Source organism: Chinchilla lanigera, unplaced genomic scaffold, assembly GCF_000276665.1.
Source record: "Chinchilla lanigera isolate Chin_1 unplaced genomic scaffold, ChiLan1.0 scaffold00056, whole genome shotgun sequence".
Lineage (NCBI taxonomy): Eukaryota > Metazoa > Chordata > Mammalia > Rodentia > Chinchillidae > Chinchilla > Chinchilla lanigera.
Window position 1 is genome coordinate 237540 of NW_004955457.1, and position 16727 is coordinate 254266.

Below are 16727 nucleotides of genomic sequence, written 5' to 3' on the forward strand. Positions count from 1 at the left end.
GGTACCGGGAACCGAACTCACGACCTTGCGCTTGCCAGGCAGGCGCTTTTGCCGCTGAGCTAAATCCCCAGCCCCATATGTGTGTTCTCCTTGATAGGCAAAATTCTGATGTCTCATCTGACCCAGAGATGGGGTATGTGTTCCTCTTCACAAATGACTTTTGTGTCTTCGTTACTTTTATTAGCAAATGCTTATTTTCTATGGGCTTAACTTTCTTGGGTAAGAGGAAAAGATTGGGGGTAGTTCAGAGTTCTTCTTTCTCTAATCTTACATGCCTTCAAAGCAAAAGAGGAAAGTACCAAGTGGCAGGAAAAGATGAGAAATAAGATCAGAGAAAGGAAGTCTTTTCTCCTTATGTTCACAGTGAATTATTTAAACAACTTGCTCAGAGTCGTCAATCTCAGCCTGGAAAGGTAAGAATGGGGAATCTCAGGAGCTGTGATTGCCTCCTCACCAGTGAAAGATTAGATCAGAAAGGAAACTGAGGCAGAATAGGCTCAACATTTCTACTAAAGTGTAGAGGAGAATCAGGGCCAATCTGTCCCAGTGAAACCTGTCCCCCAAGTCTTAAGAACAGCTGCTGGCCTATTGCCTTTTAATTGGCAGCTAGGGTCCCCTGATTTATCAATAGTCATGGATATTTTCTAAGTATGAACAAGATTTCATAGAAAGACCATTTTACAGCATTTCAAGTCAAAATCCACCAGGGGAACTCTAAACACTATTTTTTCCTAGCACTGCTGTCTGAGATAACAGACCACAGCAGTCAAACAAGTGAACCAAGGAATACAGGTGAGTTTAGCAACTAGTTCAAATGTAACATACAAAACAGGAATGAAAAGTCCCATCAAAAAAGCATCATAACCTTCCCATGTTTTTAACTTAAATTTAATAATTATTTTAACAAAATTATGCAAGAGACAAAGCATGGGCAATTATAAGCAATGGGCAAAGATATAATTTAAAAACTTGAAGCATAAAAATTTTGATTACCTAAGCAAGTCACAATTCAGAATAACAAAAGTACTCTTACCTCCATCCAATTGTCTAGGTGGAAGACCTCCAAATGATATAGGGAAAAGAAACTCCCAACCCGCTGGATGTCTGAAATGCTGTTTGTGTTCTCTAAATTTGAAGAATGAATTCTAGGAACAAAAAGTGTTAAGAGTAGGAAGAATTTATTGAAAGGAAGAAAAGCTTCCATTTAAGAGAAACAGAAGAGGGCCCGGAAGTGAGCTGCTTTTTAATTCATTTTTTAAATCTAATAATCAGTAATTTTTTGAAGCATGTTTCCTGCTAGAAAATTGAATATATTCCTAAAACATGTGAAGTAGCACTGGACAATGGGAAGATGGAAAAGTTTTTTCTAGCAAATGGGGTATGGTGTCCAGTTTTGTGCACTCTAAGTTGCAAACATACAAATTACAGAAGATACTGTACAGACCCTGAGTATGTACCAGCTGAAATACTTTTCAAAAAAGAACCGGCTTGCTTCATCTATATCTCCACCAAATATAGTAACACAAATTTCTCTTTATATTCAAATTCACAGTCTATTTGAAAACTTGTCGGAGTTCTTTAAGTAGAATTTTTTGAGCTGTAAGGATTTGTTTATTTCTTTATTTTTTTTAGACAAGGTCTTCCTATGTAGTTCAGGCTTGCCTTGAACTCACTATGGAACCCAGGCTGGCCTCAAAATCACTGTAATCCTCCTGCCTCAGCTTCCCAAGTGCTAGGATTACAGATGTATGATACTACACCTAGGTATTCAAGGTCAAATTTAGAAAATAAATTATAGTTTGTTGATATGTCTTTAGTCTTATTCAGTCTACAACTTTCTCCTTATCTCTATATTATTTCTTTTTCTTATAATGTGGTTCTTGAAGAGACAGGGTAATTTATCCCATAGGATTCTCCACTGTGGGGATTGTATTAGTGTATCATTAGTGGACTGTTAAATGCATTCCTCTATTGTGATTCTTATATATTGGTACTTAGGTACTGAAGTTTAGTGAGGCCCCCGTTTAATTTTTTTATTACAAAAGCACAGGTGGTATCATATACATCTACCAGGAGATACACAATGTCTAAAAAGTTGGCGGCAACTGATTATCATTGCTAAAATCTGTTAAATATCTGGGCATGGTGGTGCATACCCATAATTCCAGCTTTCAGGAGGCTGAGGTAAGAGGATCACCATGAGTTTGAGGCCAGCCTGGGCTATATACTGAGTTCAGGGCCAGCCTGAACTACATAGTGAGACCCTCTGTCTCTCTAAAAAGTCTATTAATCTATTAAATGTGGCAAAAGGATGATCTTCAAGTTCTATCATTACATATCATCAGCTGATTTTTACACTAGAACAGGTAAGGCCTGATATTGGCTTAATTTTATCCAGTTTGTAGTTTGTCCCTCATTTTATGTTACTTATGATGCTTTTCATACGCAAAAGTTTTTTTGTAGAATTAATTTGATCAGTCCTTGCAATGTTTCTTTTATATTAGTCTTTTCTCTTTTTCCTTCTGAAGTTTGAGTTATGGTTGGAAAAATTTCCCCAGTCTCATCTATTAAAGCAATTCATTCATGTTTCATCTAGTAGGATTTCATTTTACTAAATTTTTGATAGATTTAGAATTTGTCCTATTTTATGGTATGAGAAATGGATGTATTTTCCCTTTTTAAAAATATAGTTATTTGGGTCAGGGATATGGCTCAGTGGCACAGCACCTGCCTGGCAAGTGAAAGGTCCTGAGTTCCATTGCTGGTAGGAAAAGAAAAAAAAATATATATATAGTTATAGTTAATTTATTGAGTTATCTTAATACCACTTTGTATGGATTCAGTTTGAAATGACTGTGGCTGTCTTGACTTACAATCTCCACATTTGTGCCAGAGTAAACCTCCTTGGCTTTTTCTGCATAGTTTTCCTAGTATGTAATAAATACACAGAGCCATTAGAATATCTGTGGGTCTTTATAAGCAGAACTTGACTCTAGGAATGTGTTTGACATTTGGATATTAGCTGACACTAAACCAGGTATACTCCAGCTTAGATGAAGTCACTTTTGTCCTAATTAATATGTATGTCCCACATTCATATCTAAACTGGGAGGATCAACTTTGTTTTGCTGCCACCCAGGACCATGAGCTTCTCTTAGAAAGTCCCCAATGAATCACATTCTGAGCAGTCCTGATCTGCCTGTCTCACAGCACCTCTTTGGTCTTACAGCACTTAATGGCTAATTCTCAGACCGTGAGACAGAGTTGTTCCAGAATGCACTTAATGGCCTGTCTTTCTCTCCACTAATTTGCAAGGCTGACCTTATCATGTGTTAAGCTTTCATGTGCAATTGTGTTCACTGTAGAACTTTTTACTCCACTGAAGACAATACTAAGGCTTATAACTAAAGTTTGAGTTCTACTCAAATGAATAAGCAGAAGTTTTCAAAAACATAACAGGTATAAAATAGTATTTGCCATTAACTTTGTAGGATAAAAAAAACTTCACTATTATGATGCTTGATGAATATTTAACTATGTGAATGACTCAAATAAAATAACTAGTAAATGATTAAAGAAATATATTTGAGATGTATGTTTTGATCGGGATAAGGTTTCATGAAATATCAATTATGAATAATGCAGTATGTTGGAGAGGAAACTAGTAGGGATATTTACAATCTCTCATTTAGAAAAGAGCACATTTATATATACATTTTAAAATGTGAAACTCTAAAAATTTGTGTGTAAATCTCCAAATATAGTCAGATAATCTTGGCTATACTGAAAATCCTTACTTCTGTATTTACAAGAAAACATTGCTCAATTGTTTTGCGAAGAGAAAAATCCTCTGAGATTGTCAATAATTGCCTTAAATTAGACATTTCCTTGGTTTAGCCTTTGTGTGTATTTGATAATGAGGCACACTGACACATTTTTGAAAACAGTAATCTTTTCTACTTTTGAAAATGAAAGTAGAAACAGGAAAAAGAGTTAACTTAGGTCTACATTATACCGAAAAGACAATTCTTAGATACTTTTGTTCAAGGTTTCCAACAGAAAGTTGGAATGTTTCTCATCTAGTTTACAAGTAAAAGCCAGAACTCTGACGACGTCATCCTTCCTCTTGAAAGATTTTCATAAGTAACTCAACAATAGCTCTCTCCACATACTTCTGCCTTTCTTTTGTACTTTAATGTGCAACACTGCAAAGGAAGTAAGTTAATAGTTTTGTAAATAATTACTTAGGGGGTACAAAGGGAAATAAAAGAGCAGGAAGGGAAGGAAAAGCATTAAGTAAGCAACAAAACTCACACGGCTGAGAAAAGTTACCCATCTGGCTAAAGATTCAGGGCTCAAAATTCTCTTTCTAGCCAGGCTTAGAGTATGTTGAAGGAAATAACAGTAAGTCCTAACAGAGCACTTGGGGAGAGGAATGGCTCTTCATATGGTATAGTTTCGCAGTAGGCTTTTTTTGCTCTGGGATGTTTAATCAAAAAGTACTGAAAATGCTGTTCCTCTTTTTATAATCTTGCAATCTAGAGAACAGCAATAAGAAACGCAGAGAACAGTGAGATGCAAAATAATTTGGGATGAGTAATTTACTTTATTTTCTTCTCAAAGTTAAAAATATTTTTGTTTTTTAGGAGGGCCAATGTTTGAATTAGCCCAATTAACATTTATGTGATTTTTACTACCCTTACTAACATATTTAATCTCTTCCAGCAACATTTTCCATCACTATCTAATTTTCCCTTTGAACTAGTCCTTGGATTAAAAACATTGGCTACCAGCCCCAGAGATGCAAAATAACTTGAATTAAGTTTAACTGCAAAACATATGGAAAACCTTTAAGATTTGGCCACATTTGCTTCTGGGACAACTGTAAATGTGACTACATGTAGGCCAAAAGTATGCTGAGGGCCATATATTCTCTACATTTTTAATCCTCATATCAAATCAATAAGTAAATTTATAGCATAATATTATCAGATTTTGTTCTTATAGTGTGAATTATAATCTCAGCTCTTGAACATGGAAAACTTCTTTGCAAATTATTTCTCATGATTATGAAAAAATATCATCACATAATATAGGGAAAAGTGATGATTTAAGGATTTGACATAGTTTTTTGTACTGAATCCAAACTGAGATGAATAGCAGAGAAATGAAATGAAGGCCAACAAAACAAGTAGAGAAAATGGAAAATATTTGTAGTTACTCTTGAATTTGCTATAATGGCTTTCTGCAACTATATTGTAGCAAGGTGTTGTGGCAGAGCTTTTGTTTGCATCTGGGAATTTTACCATGAGTTTTTACCCAATTAGAACTACTCTTTACTCAACTTGATGCCCTGGACTTCTCCAGTTCTATCTTTTTTAGGCAAGTGAATTTCCATTCTTTGCGCAGTGGCAGTATTGTAGCCAATGAGGTTTATCTGAGGCGTGATTATTGCTAATTGGAAACTTTTCCCAAGAGAATTTCCATTCACTGGTCTCTAGAGGAGCACACTTTGGTACTGTGAAGGCATGTGTGTCCTGTGATGTGCTTCTCCTTATGTATTTTCATTGTGAAATTAAGGTAAAAGCCAAATTCTAGGAACACTTCTAAGGATTGAAGATTTGAAAAGAGGAAAACCTTGAGGCTAGAAATAGGTATGATGATGATTTTTAAAAATTATTTTATTCATTTCATTCATTTATTTCATTCATTTACTTATCCATGCGTTATGCAGATAATTATTAAACAATTATTTGATGCCAGGGACTGTATTAGGTGCTGGAAATAAAACTGTGATTGATACAGTTATACTTTATGCCTTTTATAAGGCTCAATATTTAATAAAGGAATCAAACATTTAATCAAGTAATAGCACAAAATACACAAGTTTATGGTAGATAAGGTGATTGTCTAGTTTATCATCCAAACAGACAAAAAATTTGTGACAGTTAAACTGGATCATCAACTTGATGACTTCGGTTGGGGATACAGCTCAAGGGCACAAGCACCTGCCTGGCAAGTGCAAGGTCAGGAGTTTAATTCCCAGTGCCCAGCAAAATAAATCAACTTGATGGCTCGAGAGCTGCCTAGTGGGTTAATAAAGCACACCTGCTGGGGTACACTGGAGGGGGGGGCATAACCTTTGGGTCTGTGTGTGGTCCCTCTCCCCTTTGCCTCTGGCACTGTTCCCCTGCTTTGCTTTCTGGTCACCCTGACTAAGCGGCTTTGCCCTGCTGTGTGTTCCTGTCTCCGTGTCAGCCCACCATGGAGCGAATCTTCTGAGACTGTGAGCCAAACTGAATTTCTCTCCTTTAAATTATGTATGTTGAGCTTTTTGTCCCAGCAATGGGAAAGCTGACCAATAAAAGTATAAAAGGAGAATTTTTAGTAATTCTGATGTGTCAACAGGTTTAATTATTGTCTAATTCACCCTGGGGAAACTGGGATGTGTCTGGCATTAGGGTTAAGAGATTTAAAGGTAGGAGAGGCAGTTATGGGACTGTGTATCAGGAGCCAGTCTCTCTCTCTCTTTCTGTGTGTGTGTGTGTGTGTGTGTGTGTGTGTATTTTGAGGAGAAGGTTTTTAGGAGGGAACTGTTTAGTCTGTTACCCGTGCAGCTACTTCCTCAGGTGGTTTCTTCCTGATGGTTCCCTAATGACTGTCAGAGGCTGTGGAGACTAAATGCTATTTTATTTTATACTATTTGAAAGCAAGGTTTTGTCTACATCAGTAACTCACCCCAAGTATGAAAATACAGCCTCACTGGCATTCACACACTGCCCTCTCACATGCTCCTTGACTGGCTTTCCAAGCCTTCCATTGAATTATGGGTAGAAGTTTCCCTAACCTCATAACTCTTGTATTCTGCGTGCCAAAAACCAGTATTGTGGGGATAATGCCAAGGTCTCCTGTCACTGAAATCAGTAGCCATACCCTCTTGCCCATGGCTGCAGAATCCTATGAGTGCCTAGACAGGCTCAGTGAAATCCTGGGGAACCAGTTACCCAGGAGACCCTTCTTTAAGAGGGCTCCAAAGAACTCTCTTTTTAAATGAGAGATTTACAATTGTGATAGGTGTGGTCTCGCTGATTTCTGAGATGATCTCAAGTTATCTCTCTTCTTGTCCCTGTACAAAGAGCTTTAATTTCTTTTTAAATGGTAGTAATCTCTTTGGCTGCCCTACTTCTTTGACCCCAATTTTACAGGTGGTTCCTTTTAGGCCATAATTCAAGTTTTTAAAATTGTTTTGCTCTGCTTTGTGCTCCCAGTTCTCCCTATAAATCTGGTTAAAAGCAGTTGGAACCTATGCTAAAGCCTAAACATTAGACTGCTTTGAAATTTCTTCAAGTAGATCAATCATTCTACTACCCTTAATATCTGTCCTGCAAAATGTCAGGCTCTGGGCAAAATGTAGACACTTTTTTTTGGTTAAGTGTAACACACAAGGCCTCTAGTCCAATTGGCAATGGAACTCTTGTTCCCAAATTAAACCTCCTCAGCCTGGCCTTTGCTATCCACATTCCTATCAGGATTCATCTACAGTACAACCAGAATTACCCAACCAGATCTGCTTTACTGCATTATAGGCTTCTCTAACTCAATTCTCCACCCCTTTTCAAAGTCCTTTAGTTCCAAAAGCTTCTAAAGCACCTGGTCAGGTAGAAGCACAACAATGATGCCACTTCTCTGGTATTTATTTTCTGTCTTAGTTTTCCTACTGCTGAGTCACAATACCCAATACTCACCACAACAAGGAGAAGAAATATAATTTGGAGTTTCTGGAGATTCTATCTATGGTGAGTTGACTCTAAGGTAGAAACGTCATGGCATAAGGGCATGACCAGTGCAATGATTCTTAGTTCATGGTGGCTAAGAAGCAGAGCCGTAGAACACTGCCAGAGAAGGAAGTGGCAAGTGGACATATATAGATCTCAAGGTCTTTGATCCACCTAGATGTATTCAGAAGTGTGTTTTAGAAATTTTCTAGGTAAATCCCAAGCCAATCAAGTTAATAGTCTATCTTATCCACCACACTGTTACTATAGGCATTCATTTGTAAACTGTGTGAACATAGGTTTTTATATGTTTTATGTGTAAAGAGTAGAACTGGTAAATCAGATGGTAATTTCCAGAAACTATCAAATTGTCTTCCATAGTGGCTGAACAAATGTATTTCCCCAGCAACAATGTATAAAAGTCCTTATTTCTCAAACAGTACTTGCCTAGCAGATGCAATGTTGTGTATTATTGTGGTTTGATTTGCATTTTTCTAATAGTTAATTATGCTTATCATAAATGAACATGTGTACTGATCACTTTGTACATCCACTTTGGAAAACTGTTCAAATACATTGCCCAGTATTTGTTCTTTATTCTAGATACAAATAACTCATCACTTTTATGATTTTAAAATATTTTCTTCCATGTTATATTTTTTTAAAACTTTCTAGATGATGTCCTTTCCAGTACAATTTTTTTTTTTATTTTAAAGAGTAAGAGAAAACAATAACAAAAAAATGAAGGAAAAAAAACCCCAAAACACAAAAATAATAAAAATAATACAGGATTTTCAAAACAAAATATTTTTAATTGTGATGATTTTAAACTTTTAAATTAATTTTTGTGTGTATTTTTGGTTTTCTAAGCAACTGTTATTAAATTCAAGGTCACAAAGATTCACACTGTGTTTCCTTTAAGAGTTTTAATATTTTCAGTTAAGAATGTAGTTATATTCTTTCAATAGAGACATATCTAGAACATAAGAACATAGAAAAATTGGGAATATAAGTTACGTATAATTATAAAAGGTCTAATTCACCTGGAAAGCATAGCAAATATATTCTACTATACAATTAAAATATGGCCTAGAATATATAAAGCAAATATTCCAAAAATTCTAATAATTTTCTAATTCACTATCAAAAGGGAAATTTTAACACCCCCCTCAATAAATGATAAAATAGCCAAAAACATGAGGCAATTTTCAACCTTATTCTAGTAAGTAATGAATAGTTACAGAACACTGTTAAACTTTTGAACAATTGTTGTAGTTTGTTTGTGGATTGTTTCTTTCACGAATATGTAGTGACCTTCTCCATCTCTTTTAACTAATTTTGGCTTGAAGTCTGTTTTTACAGATATGAATATCACTACTTTTGTTTGCTTTCAGATTTCATTTGTATGGAATATAATTTTTCTCCATTAACTTTTATTTTGTGTATGTTTTTCCCAGTGAGATGTGTTTTTTGTAGGAAGTAGAGAATTGTGTGCTATTTTAAAATCTAATCTGCCAGTCTTTGCTTTCAGTTGGAGAACTATAACCATTTACTTTTGGGGTTATTATTAAAAAGTATGTACTAATTCCTGTTATCTTGTTTTTCCAATGTTTGAATAATTCCTATGCTCTTATTTCTTTATCCACTCTTCCTCTTCCTTGTGTAGGATTCTTTTAAATATCTTCTGCAATACTGGCTTCATGGTCATGAATATTTTTAGTTTATACTTACCTTAGATGGTCCTTATTGTCCTTCAATTCTGACACTTGACTTTGTTGGATATAGTAGTTCAGGCTGAGTCTTTCTTTTCTTTTCTTTCTTTCTTTCTTTCTTTCTTTCTTTCTTTCTTTCTTTCTTTCTTTCTTTCTTTCTTTCTTTCTAGGGCTTGAAATACAACATTACTTTACCTCCTAACCTTTAGGTTTTCTGCTGAAAAATCTAAAGTTATTCTGATGGATTTGCTTTATAAGTGACATGGGATTTCTCTGTTACAGCTTTCAATATTTTTGCTTGTTCTGCATTCTTGGCACTGTAATATGACACTGGCAGATTCTTTTCTGATCATACCTGTTTGGAGTTCTAAATGCCTCCTGTATGTGGATGTTTATATCTTTTCAAAGATTTGGAAACTTTTATATTATTTCAGTGAAGAGGTCTTTTATGCCTTCATCCTATACCTTGACACCCACTTCTACACCAAATATTCATAATTTTGATCTTTTATAGTGTCCCAGAGGTCTTGGATGTTTTGACCATAATTTTTTACAATTACTGTCTGAATGTAATAATTCTTCAACTTTGTCTTCAAGCCCTGAAATTCTGTTTATTGCTCTATTTAGTCAACCTATATAGCTTTATACTGATTTTTTTTTTTTTTTTATATATTGAAGTTTTTATTTCCAAGTTTTCTGTTTGGCATTTTAAAAAGAATCTCTGTCTCTTTGTTGGATTACTCTTTCATTTCCTGCATTGTTTTTTAAAATTAATTTAGCTATTTATTTATATCCTCTTTAAAGTCATTGATGATTTTAAAAGTCAACCTTTTGAATTATTTGTCTAGAATTTTATCCATTTCACTATCTTTGCATCATTATTGAAGAGTTATGAAACTTGTTTTATTTTAAAGAGACAAAAAAAGAGACAAGGACCAGGGATATAACTCAGTGGCACAGTACCTGCCTAGCAAGTGGGAGGTCAGGAGTTCAATTCCCAGTACTGAAGAAGAAAAAACAAAAAAGACAAAAAACCCAATAAAAATAAGACAGAATTTCAAAATAAGATGATAGGAAATTAACAATAGTTATTATACTACATATTGTTATCTTCAAAGTATTTACTCAGATTGCCAGGTACAGGCATACATAATTGATCAAATAATATAAGTACTAACTGTTCATTTCAATGAACTAATAGAAATTAGTAGTAAAATTATCTTAGCTATCTAGAATTGCATGTGTAAACATCATATGGTCTCCCTAGTGTAAGAAACTGAAAGAGTAAATAAGATAAAAAATGTACAGTAGATATAATGAGAGGGAAAGAAACTGCTCAAAAGGAAAGACCAACAAGAATGGGGGAAAAGAGAAAACAAAGAAGGGAAAAAAGAGTTATGAAACTTTGAATGTGTCATGCACCTTGATTTTTCATGTTTTATCTTTCTATTTTAAGACTTGTGCATCTGTTGGAATGGATATCTCTTCTAGTTTTAAGTGAGCATCTTTTTGGTGAGCAGCTTTCTTTTGAAACTTGATCATCAGGACTACTACTCTGAGAAAAGTAAACAAACCACAGTGATACCACAAAGAGAAACCAGATATTGACATACAACAACAACAAAAAAACCCACTTAAAACCAACAACTGTACCACGAATCACAATAGAAAAGGAAGAAGAAAGATAATATACAGTAAACTTGTGCTTGTGGAGTGATGGTCCCCTTCCCCACAGTGGCCAACATGAACTATCAGGACTGTATTTTCTCTTTGCTATCTTTTTGCTTTTCCATGCTGTTTAGCTTTTCTGTCACTTCCTTCTTGATTCCCAGAACTCTTTCTTCTTTCTTTCATCAGAATATCAAGAGTTTTATAGACTGAGCTCTTGCATTTATGTTATAGTTAATCTAAATTTTGTACACAGATTGAGATAATCCAGTTTCATTCCTTAGCACATAGATATCTACTTGCACCAGTACCATTTATTGGAAGATTATTCTTTACCCATTGAATATCTTGGCACCTTTGCTTAAAATCAGTTGACCATACAGATAGGGGTTTATTTTTGTACTGTTAACTCTAGTAGCCTATCATATACCAGTACCATACTTTCTTTTTTATAAAGTTAAAATATTACATTTATTTTAATGCACATGAATTAAAGTGGAAAGTTGAAATAAATGCAGTATAATATACCTAGTGTATCAAAGATGCAGCCTTTCTAACAATCATGCTGTAGAAAAAATAAAGAATGACATAGTGAAGAACATGTTTGATTTAATCAAGAAACGTCCATGATAGTTGGTTTTTAACTATATGTAAGTACAATAATCTCCAAAGGATATGGTAATAATTGTTTTTTTTGGAGTCTTTTAAAGGAGACACAAATTTATTACAATAAGGCTAATTTTAAGAGTACACAAAAGTTGAGCACAAACAATAAGATTAAATCCAATTATCCAGTGTAATGAAGGGTAAAAGATACCGAATAATACTTTTGTCAGAAAACTGACCACCCAAAGTGACTACCTGGAGTCCTCACACTGGAAATGCAATTTAGTGTACCAACTTACAGTACAATTTATAATTGTACCTTGTTCTCTATTTAGTACTTAAGAATACTTTATATAGTTAAATGGTCTTTACAGACAATCTGTATCCATCTAAATTAAACATTTTATGATAATGTAATTATAAGGCCACAATTTTTTTTTGGGAAAACTTCTTATGGTAGTGATTTTAATATCAATGTTATCCATTCTTTGAAATATAAAGTGTTTTAAATGAATTAAGGTTACATGTTTTAAAATACTACATACATTATTACTAGTATACTAAAATTATTTACACTATTTATATATAATATCCAAAGAAAATTTACTACCAAATTCTTACAGTAGATATTAGTCTGCTATGTTTATTTTTTTGGTTTTTCTCCGGCACCGGGAACCGAACTCACGACCTTGCGCTTGTCAGGCAGGCGCTTTTGCCGCTGAGCTAAATCCCCAGCCCCTTCTGCTATGTTTATTAATTGATCTCATAGATATAATTATAGATGAGCATGATTTTAGTGTCTGTTCTTTAACTTTGCTGATCAGGAACACAGCATGTAAAGAACAAATGAATAAGTGGTGCAGCCTCCAAGGATCATGACAGTTTTTCAAGTAAGGTGTCACAAGCTAAGATACAAATCCCCACCATGTTGATATAAGAGAAAGAAACTCCCAACCTGCTAGATGTCCGGTATGAGTTCATGTTCTCTAAAATCAAAGAATGAATTATAGGAACAACTAAGGTTAAGAGTAGAATATATTTACCAGGGGAAAGAAAGCTTCTGTATGAGAGAGAGACAGAAGGTGTCCTGAAAGGGTTGCCAAGGAACCTGCCTTTTCTGGGGATTTTTATAGAGCAAATCCACAATGTGAGGTAGGTCCAATGTGGGAAAAATAGGAAATCTCAAGGTGGGCATGAGATGGGACAAAACTGTGGTCAACCAATAAGATTATGAGCATAACTGCTCAGGTAAAATTGATTAAATTGGTATCAAATGGGGAAGTAAGTCACGTAGCAAGTTGGCATGAGTATAGAATAGGGGCTTTTCCTGTAGGGGGTTGGGTTCGAGGCTCTTTCTGGTTTTCTCAAGGTGGTGGATGCCTATTTAGAATATTAACCCCTGATGTTTATCTTAGGAAGTATGTGGGTGCATTCATTTTATCTTTTGTCTTGAGATCTGACCCACAGTAGAGGAGCCTGTCTCTCCCACAGTTGTAAGGTATCTCATCTTCTGCCCTCGCTCCTTTGAGGACATAGCCCTATCTGACTGCCTATAATATTTAATCTTAGTTGCCTATAACAATGTGAACAAAGTTGTATCCAATTCTTTATCAAAAAGTGCTGGTGCAGGTTGTCAGATGCCTTCTAATGTAGATCCCCAATCCAATGGTTAGTAAATGAGACAGTAGCAGAAATGAAAGAAAAACCTTTACAAATTCTGCTGAGAAAATGCCCCCTTTCTTCATAACACTCATGTTTCTCATGATGAGAATAGCTGTGCACTTCTGGTGTATAAAAAAGAATTCCTTTAGGGATATATTTTTCTGGCCAACTCCACCAATCTCATATCCAAGGTGAGTTTTTCTTTAAGATGCTTTCAAAAAAAATAAGATGCTTTCAACTTTTTTCTTCCCTCAATATAATCCTCCTCTGACTGAGAGCTGTTTTTCTTTCTCCAATGCTATGTGTATCTGTTTCAGAAGCTTTATAAGTATCTTGTGAGCCAGGTGGGCTGTCACAGTGAGAACTCTTGGAGCTATTCCATCCAGATTCTTGCTGGGCATCTAGCAGTATTTTTTCCATGTCACCATTATAAACAGAAACTGGGGATGGAACATTGCTCCCATTCTCACTATTGCTGAAGTGCAGCTCTACCCAGGAGCCCTGCAGCTTCTCCCACTGCAACCTGGGGACCCCACTCAATGACATGGCACTAGAGGCTGCTAGACTATGGGGTTCTGCACCCAGCCTGCAGCAGCTCCTCAGTGGTCATACCAGAGTAGGCACATTATGGGCCTGCAGCTATGCCTACACTTTCTTGATTGCTATAGCTTTATACTAAGTTTTGAAATCAGGAAGTGTATGTCATTTGACCTTAAATCTTCTTCAAAATTATTTTGGATGCTCTAGATCCCTTGAATTTTCTGTGGAATTTTGAGATTGGCTTATCATTTTCTACAAAGAAGCACATTGTGGTTTAGATAGGGATTATGGTGAACCTGTAGATCAAGTTGGTGTATACTGTCATCCTAATAATATTAATTTTTCCAATCCATGAACATCAGATATCTATTTATTATAATATACATTAATTTCTTTCAGTGTTTTGTAATTTTCAGAGTATTAGTTTTCTGATAGTTCTTTTGATAACTTTTTTATTAAATGTTTTAAGATTTATTTTTTGATGCACTTATAAATGGCATTGTTTTCTTTATTCTATTTTCAAATTGTTCATTATAAGTATATAGACATACAATTAATTTATGCATAATTATCTTGTATTCTGCAACTTTGCTGGACTCGCTTATGTGTTTTAATAGTTTTGTTTTTTAGTAGTTTAATCAGGATTTTCTGTATATATTACCCTATTCTCTGCAAGTGAAGATAGCTTCACTATTTCCTTTCTGATTTGTATGCCTTGAGTAGAGCTAGTAGAACATTCAACAGGCATGGTAACAGTGGACATTCTTGCCTTGTTCCTGAGCTCAAGGAAAAGAACATTCATTCTTTGACCATTAAGTGTGTTGTTACCTCTGAAATGTATCCAGATTTTCTTTGTTAGATTGAAGAAGATGCTTCCATTCATTCTTAGTTCATTGAATGTTTTTATCATTAAGGGATACTGAACTTTATCCTTTTCTGTATCTTTTTAGATAATTATGTAGTTTTAGTTCTTTATCTATTGATTAGGTATATTACATGAATTCATTTTCACATCTTGACTAACTTTATATTCCTAATATAACATTAGCTTTGGCATATTGTACAATCCTTTGGTATGTTATTGGATTTAGTTTACTAATGCTTCATTGAGGATTTTGTATTTATATGCACAAAAGACAATGGTCTATAGTTTTTTTTTTCTGAGAGGATTTAATTTAGTTTTTTTGTTGGTTTGTTTGTTTTCCAGTACCGGGAATTGAACTCACAACCTTGTGCTTGCCAGGCAGGTGCTGTGCTGCTGAGCTAAATCCCCAGTCCCCTTCATTTAGTTTTGGTATCAGAAAGAAAAGGAAAGGAACTGCTGGGACTCAGACACGGTGCCCCAAAATATGGCACCTTGGCAATTATGAAAACTACAGAAGCAAGAAGCTCACTCTGACCTCCTTTTCTCCCCCAGTAGATTCTTCTAAAGGAGTTCTGTGACTTGCCTTGCTTGAATACTGGTCATAAAACTCTCATTTCAGAGGTCCTTTTATCTGGAGGCCAAGAAGAATCCAAGTGAGTGTTGATTAGCTGGATCTGAAATGTAATCTTCCTTAGCCCAGTTTATTACCCTTAGGTCACATTCCTTTTTATCACTTATACTTCTATGTGACTGACAATTCTTTGTGGAAATTAAGCATACAAATACAGTTTTCTCTGTGTCTTTGGATCCTCATTTCTGAAAGCTTCCATGTCATGTAAAATTCTGGTTAAATATATTTGTTATGTTTTCCTTTTGTTAACTTATCTTTTGTTATAAGAATTCCAGCCTTACAACGGGGGAGGAAAGGTAGTTTTTTTTTTCCCCTACAAAATGTATGTATTTCAACCAACTTGGGATTATGTTTTAGCAAAAAGAAATAAAGAGGAAGAAAAAGATTGTATTATAATTATGTTGGTATGATGAAAATATCTTATTTAAAAATTACTTCTAAGAGATGATAGAGCTTTTGAAGAAGTATGCTATACACTCTTAGAATCATAAATCAGCATTAGAAGAAATCTTTTGTATTATTTATTCCACTTTCTACATTTGCAGAGAAACAGAAAGGGAAGAAAATGATCCTAAATGAGCTTCCAGTAACAAGTACTGGACATACAGACATTTTCCCTCAAGATCTGGAATTTGGATGCCAATACTGATATTTTACCTAACACTGTGTTTTCCTGTTGTGAGTCTTTCTAATATAACTGAAGAATGTTAGTATAGGGGGAAAAAGACAATTTTGGTGAAAAAATACTAAAAAGTAGCAGAATAAATGATGGATTTTAGGATATTTGAGATTAGGGTTCCCACAAGGATTGGTAACAGTGACCATCTCACTTCTCAGAATGCTTGAATTTAATTATAAGAATTGTTTTTACTAGTTTAAGTAAAGGAGATACTAAGCCATCTCTATATCATCCTGGGCATCAAGGTAAATTAACAAGTGATCCATTGCTCTTTAGAGATGAATGGAGCAAAGGATAAGATAAAAATTAAAGGGGCTGGTGATTGGTTATGAAAATGTGACATTTTGTTCATGATTTTTAAAATGCTAACAAATAGATTATGATCTCCTTTGTGAATTTCTGTGCCCCATAGGTGAATATAAGTACCAAGCTAGAGTTTGTGTCCAACAAAGAGAGTCTATTTAACATAGATCTTATAAATAGGCTGAAGAAGAAACTTGCCTATGAATTGCTTTAGCCTGTGGGAAAAAAGAAAACTGTTGTGGCTTCACCCCTAAACCTTCAGCTTTGTTCTTTAGGGAACATAAAT

General features: G+C 34.8%; 1 pseudogene; it reads right to left on the minus strand.

Moving 5' to 3' along the window:
* Positions 1–13371: 13371 nt before the first annotated feature.
* Positions 13372–13969, minus strand: LOC102017099 (annotated as a pseudogene).
* Positions 13970–16727: the final 2758 nt, after the last annotated feature.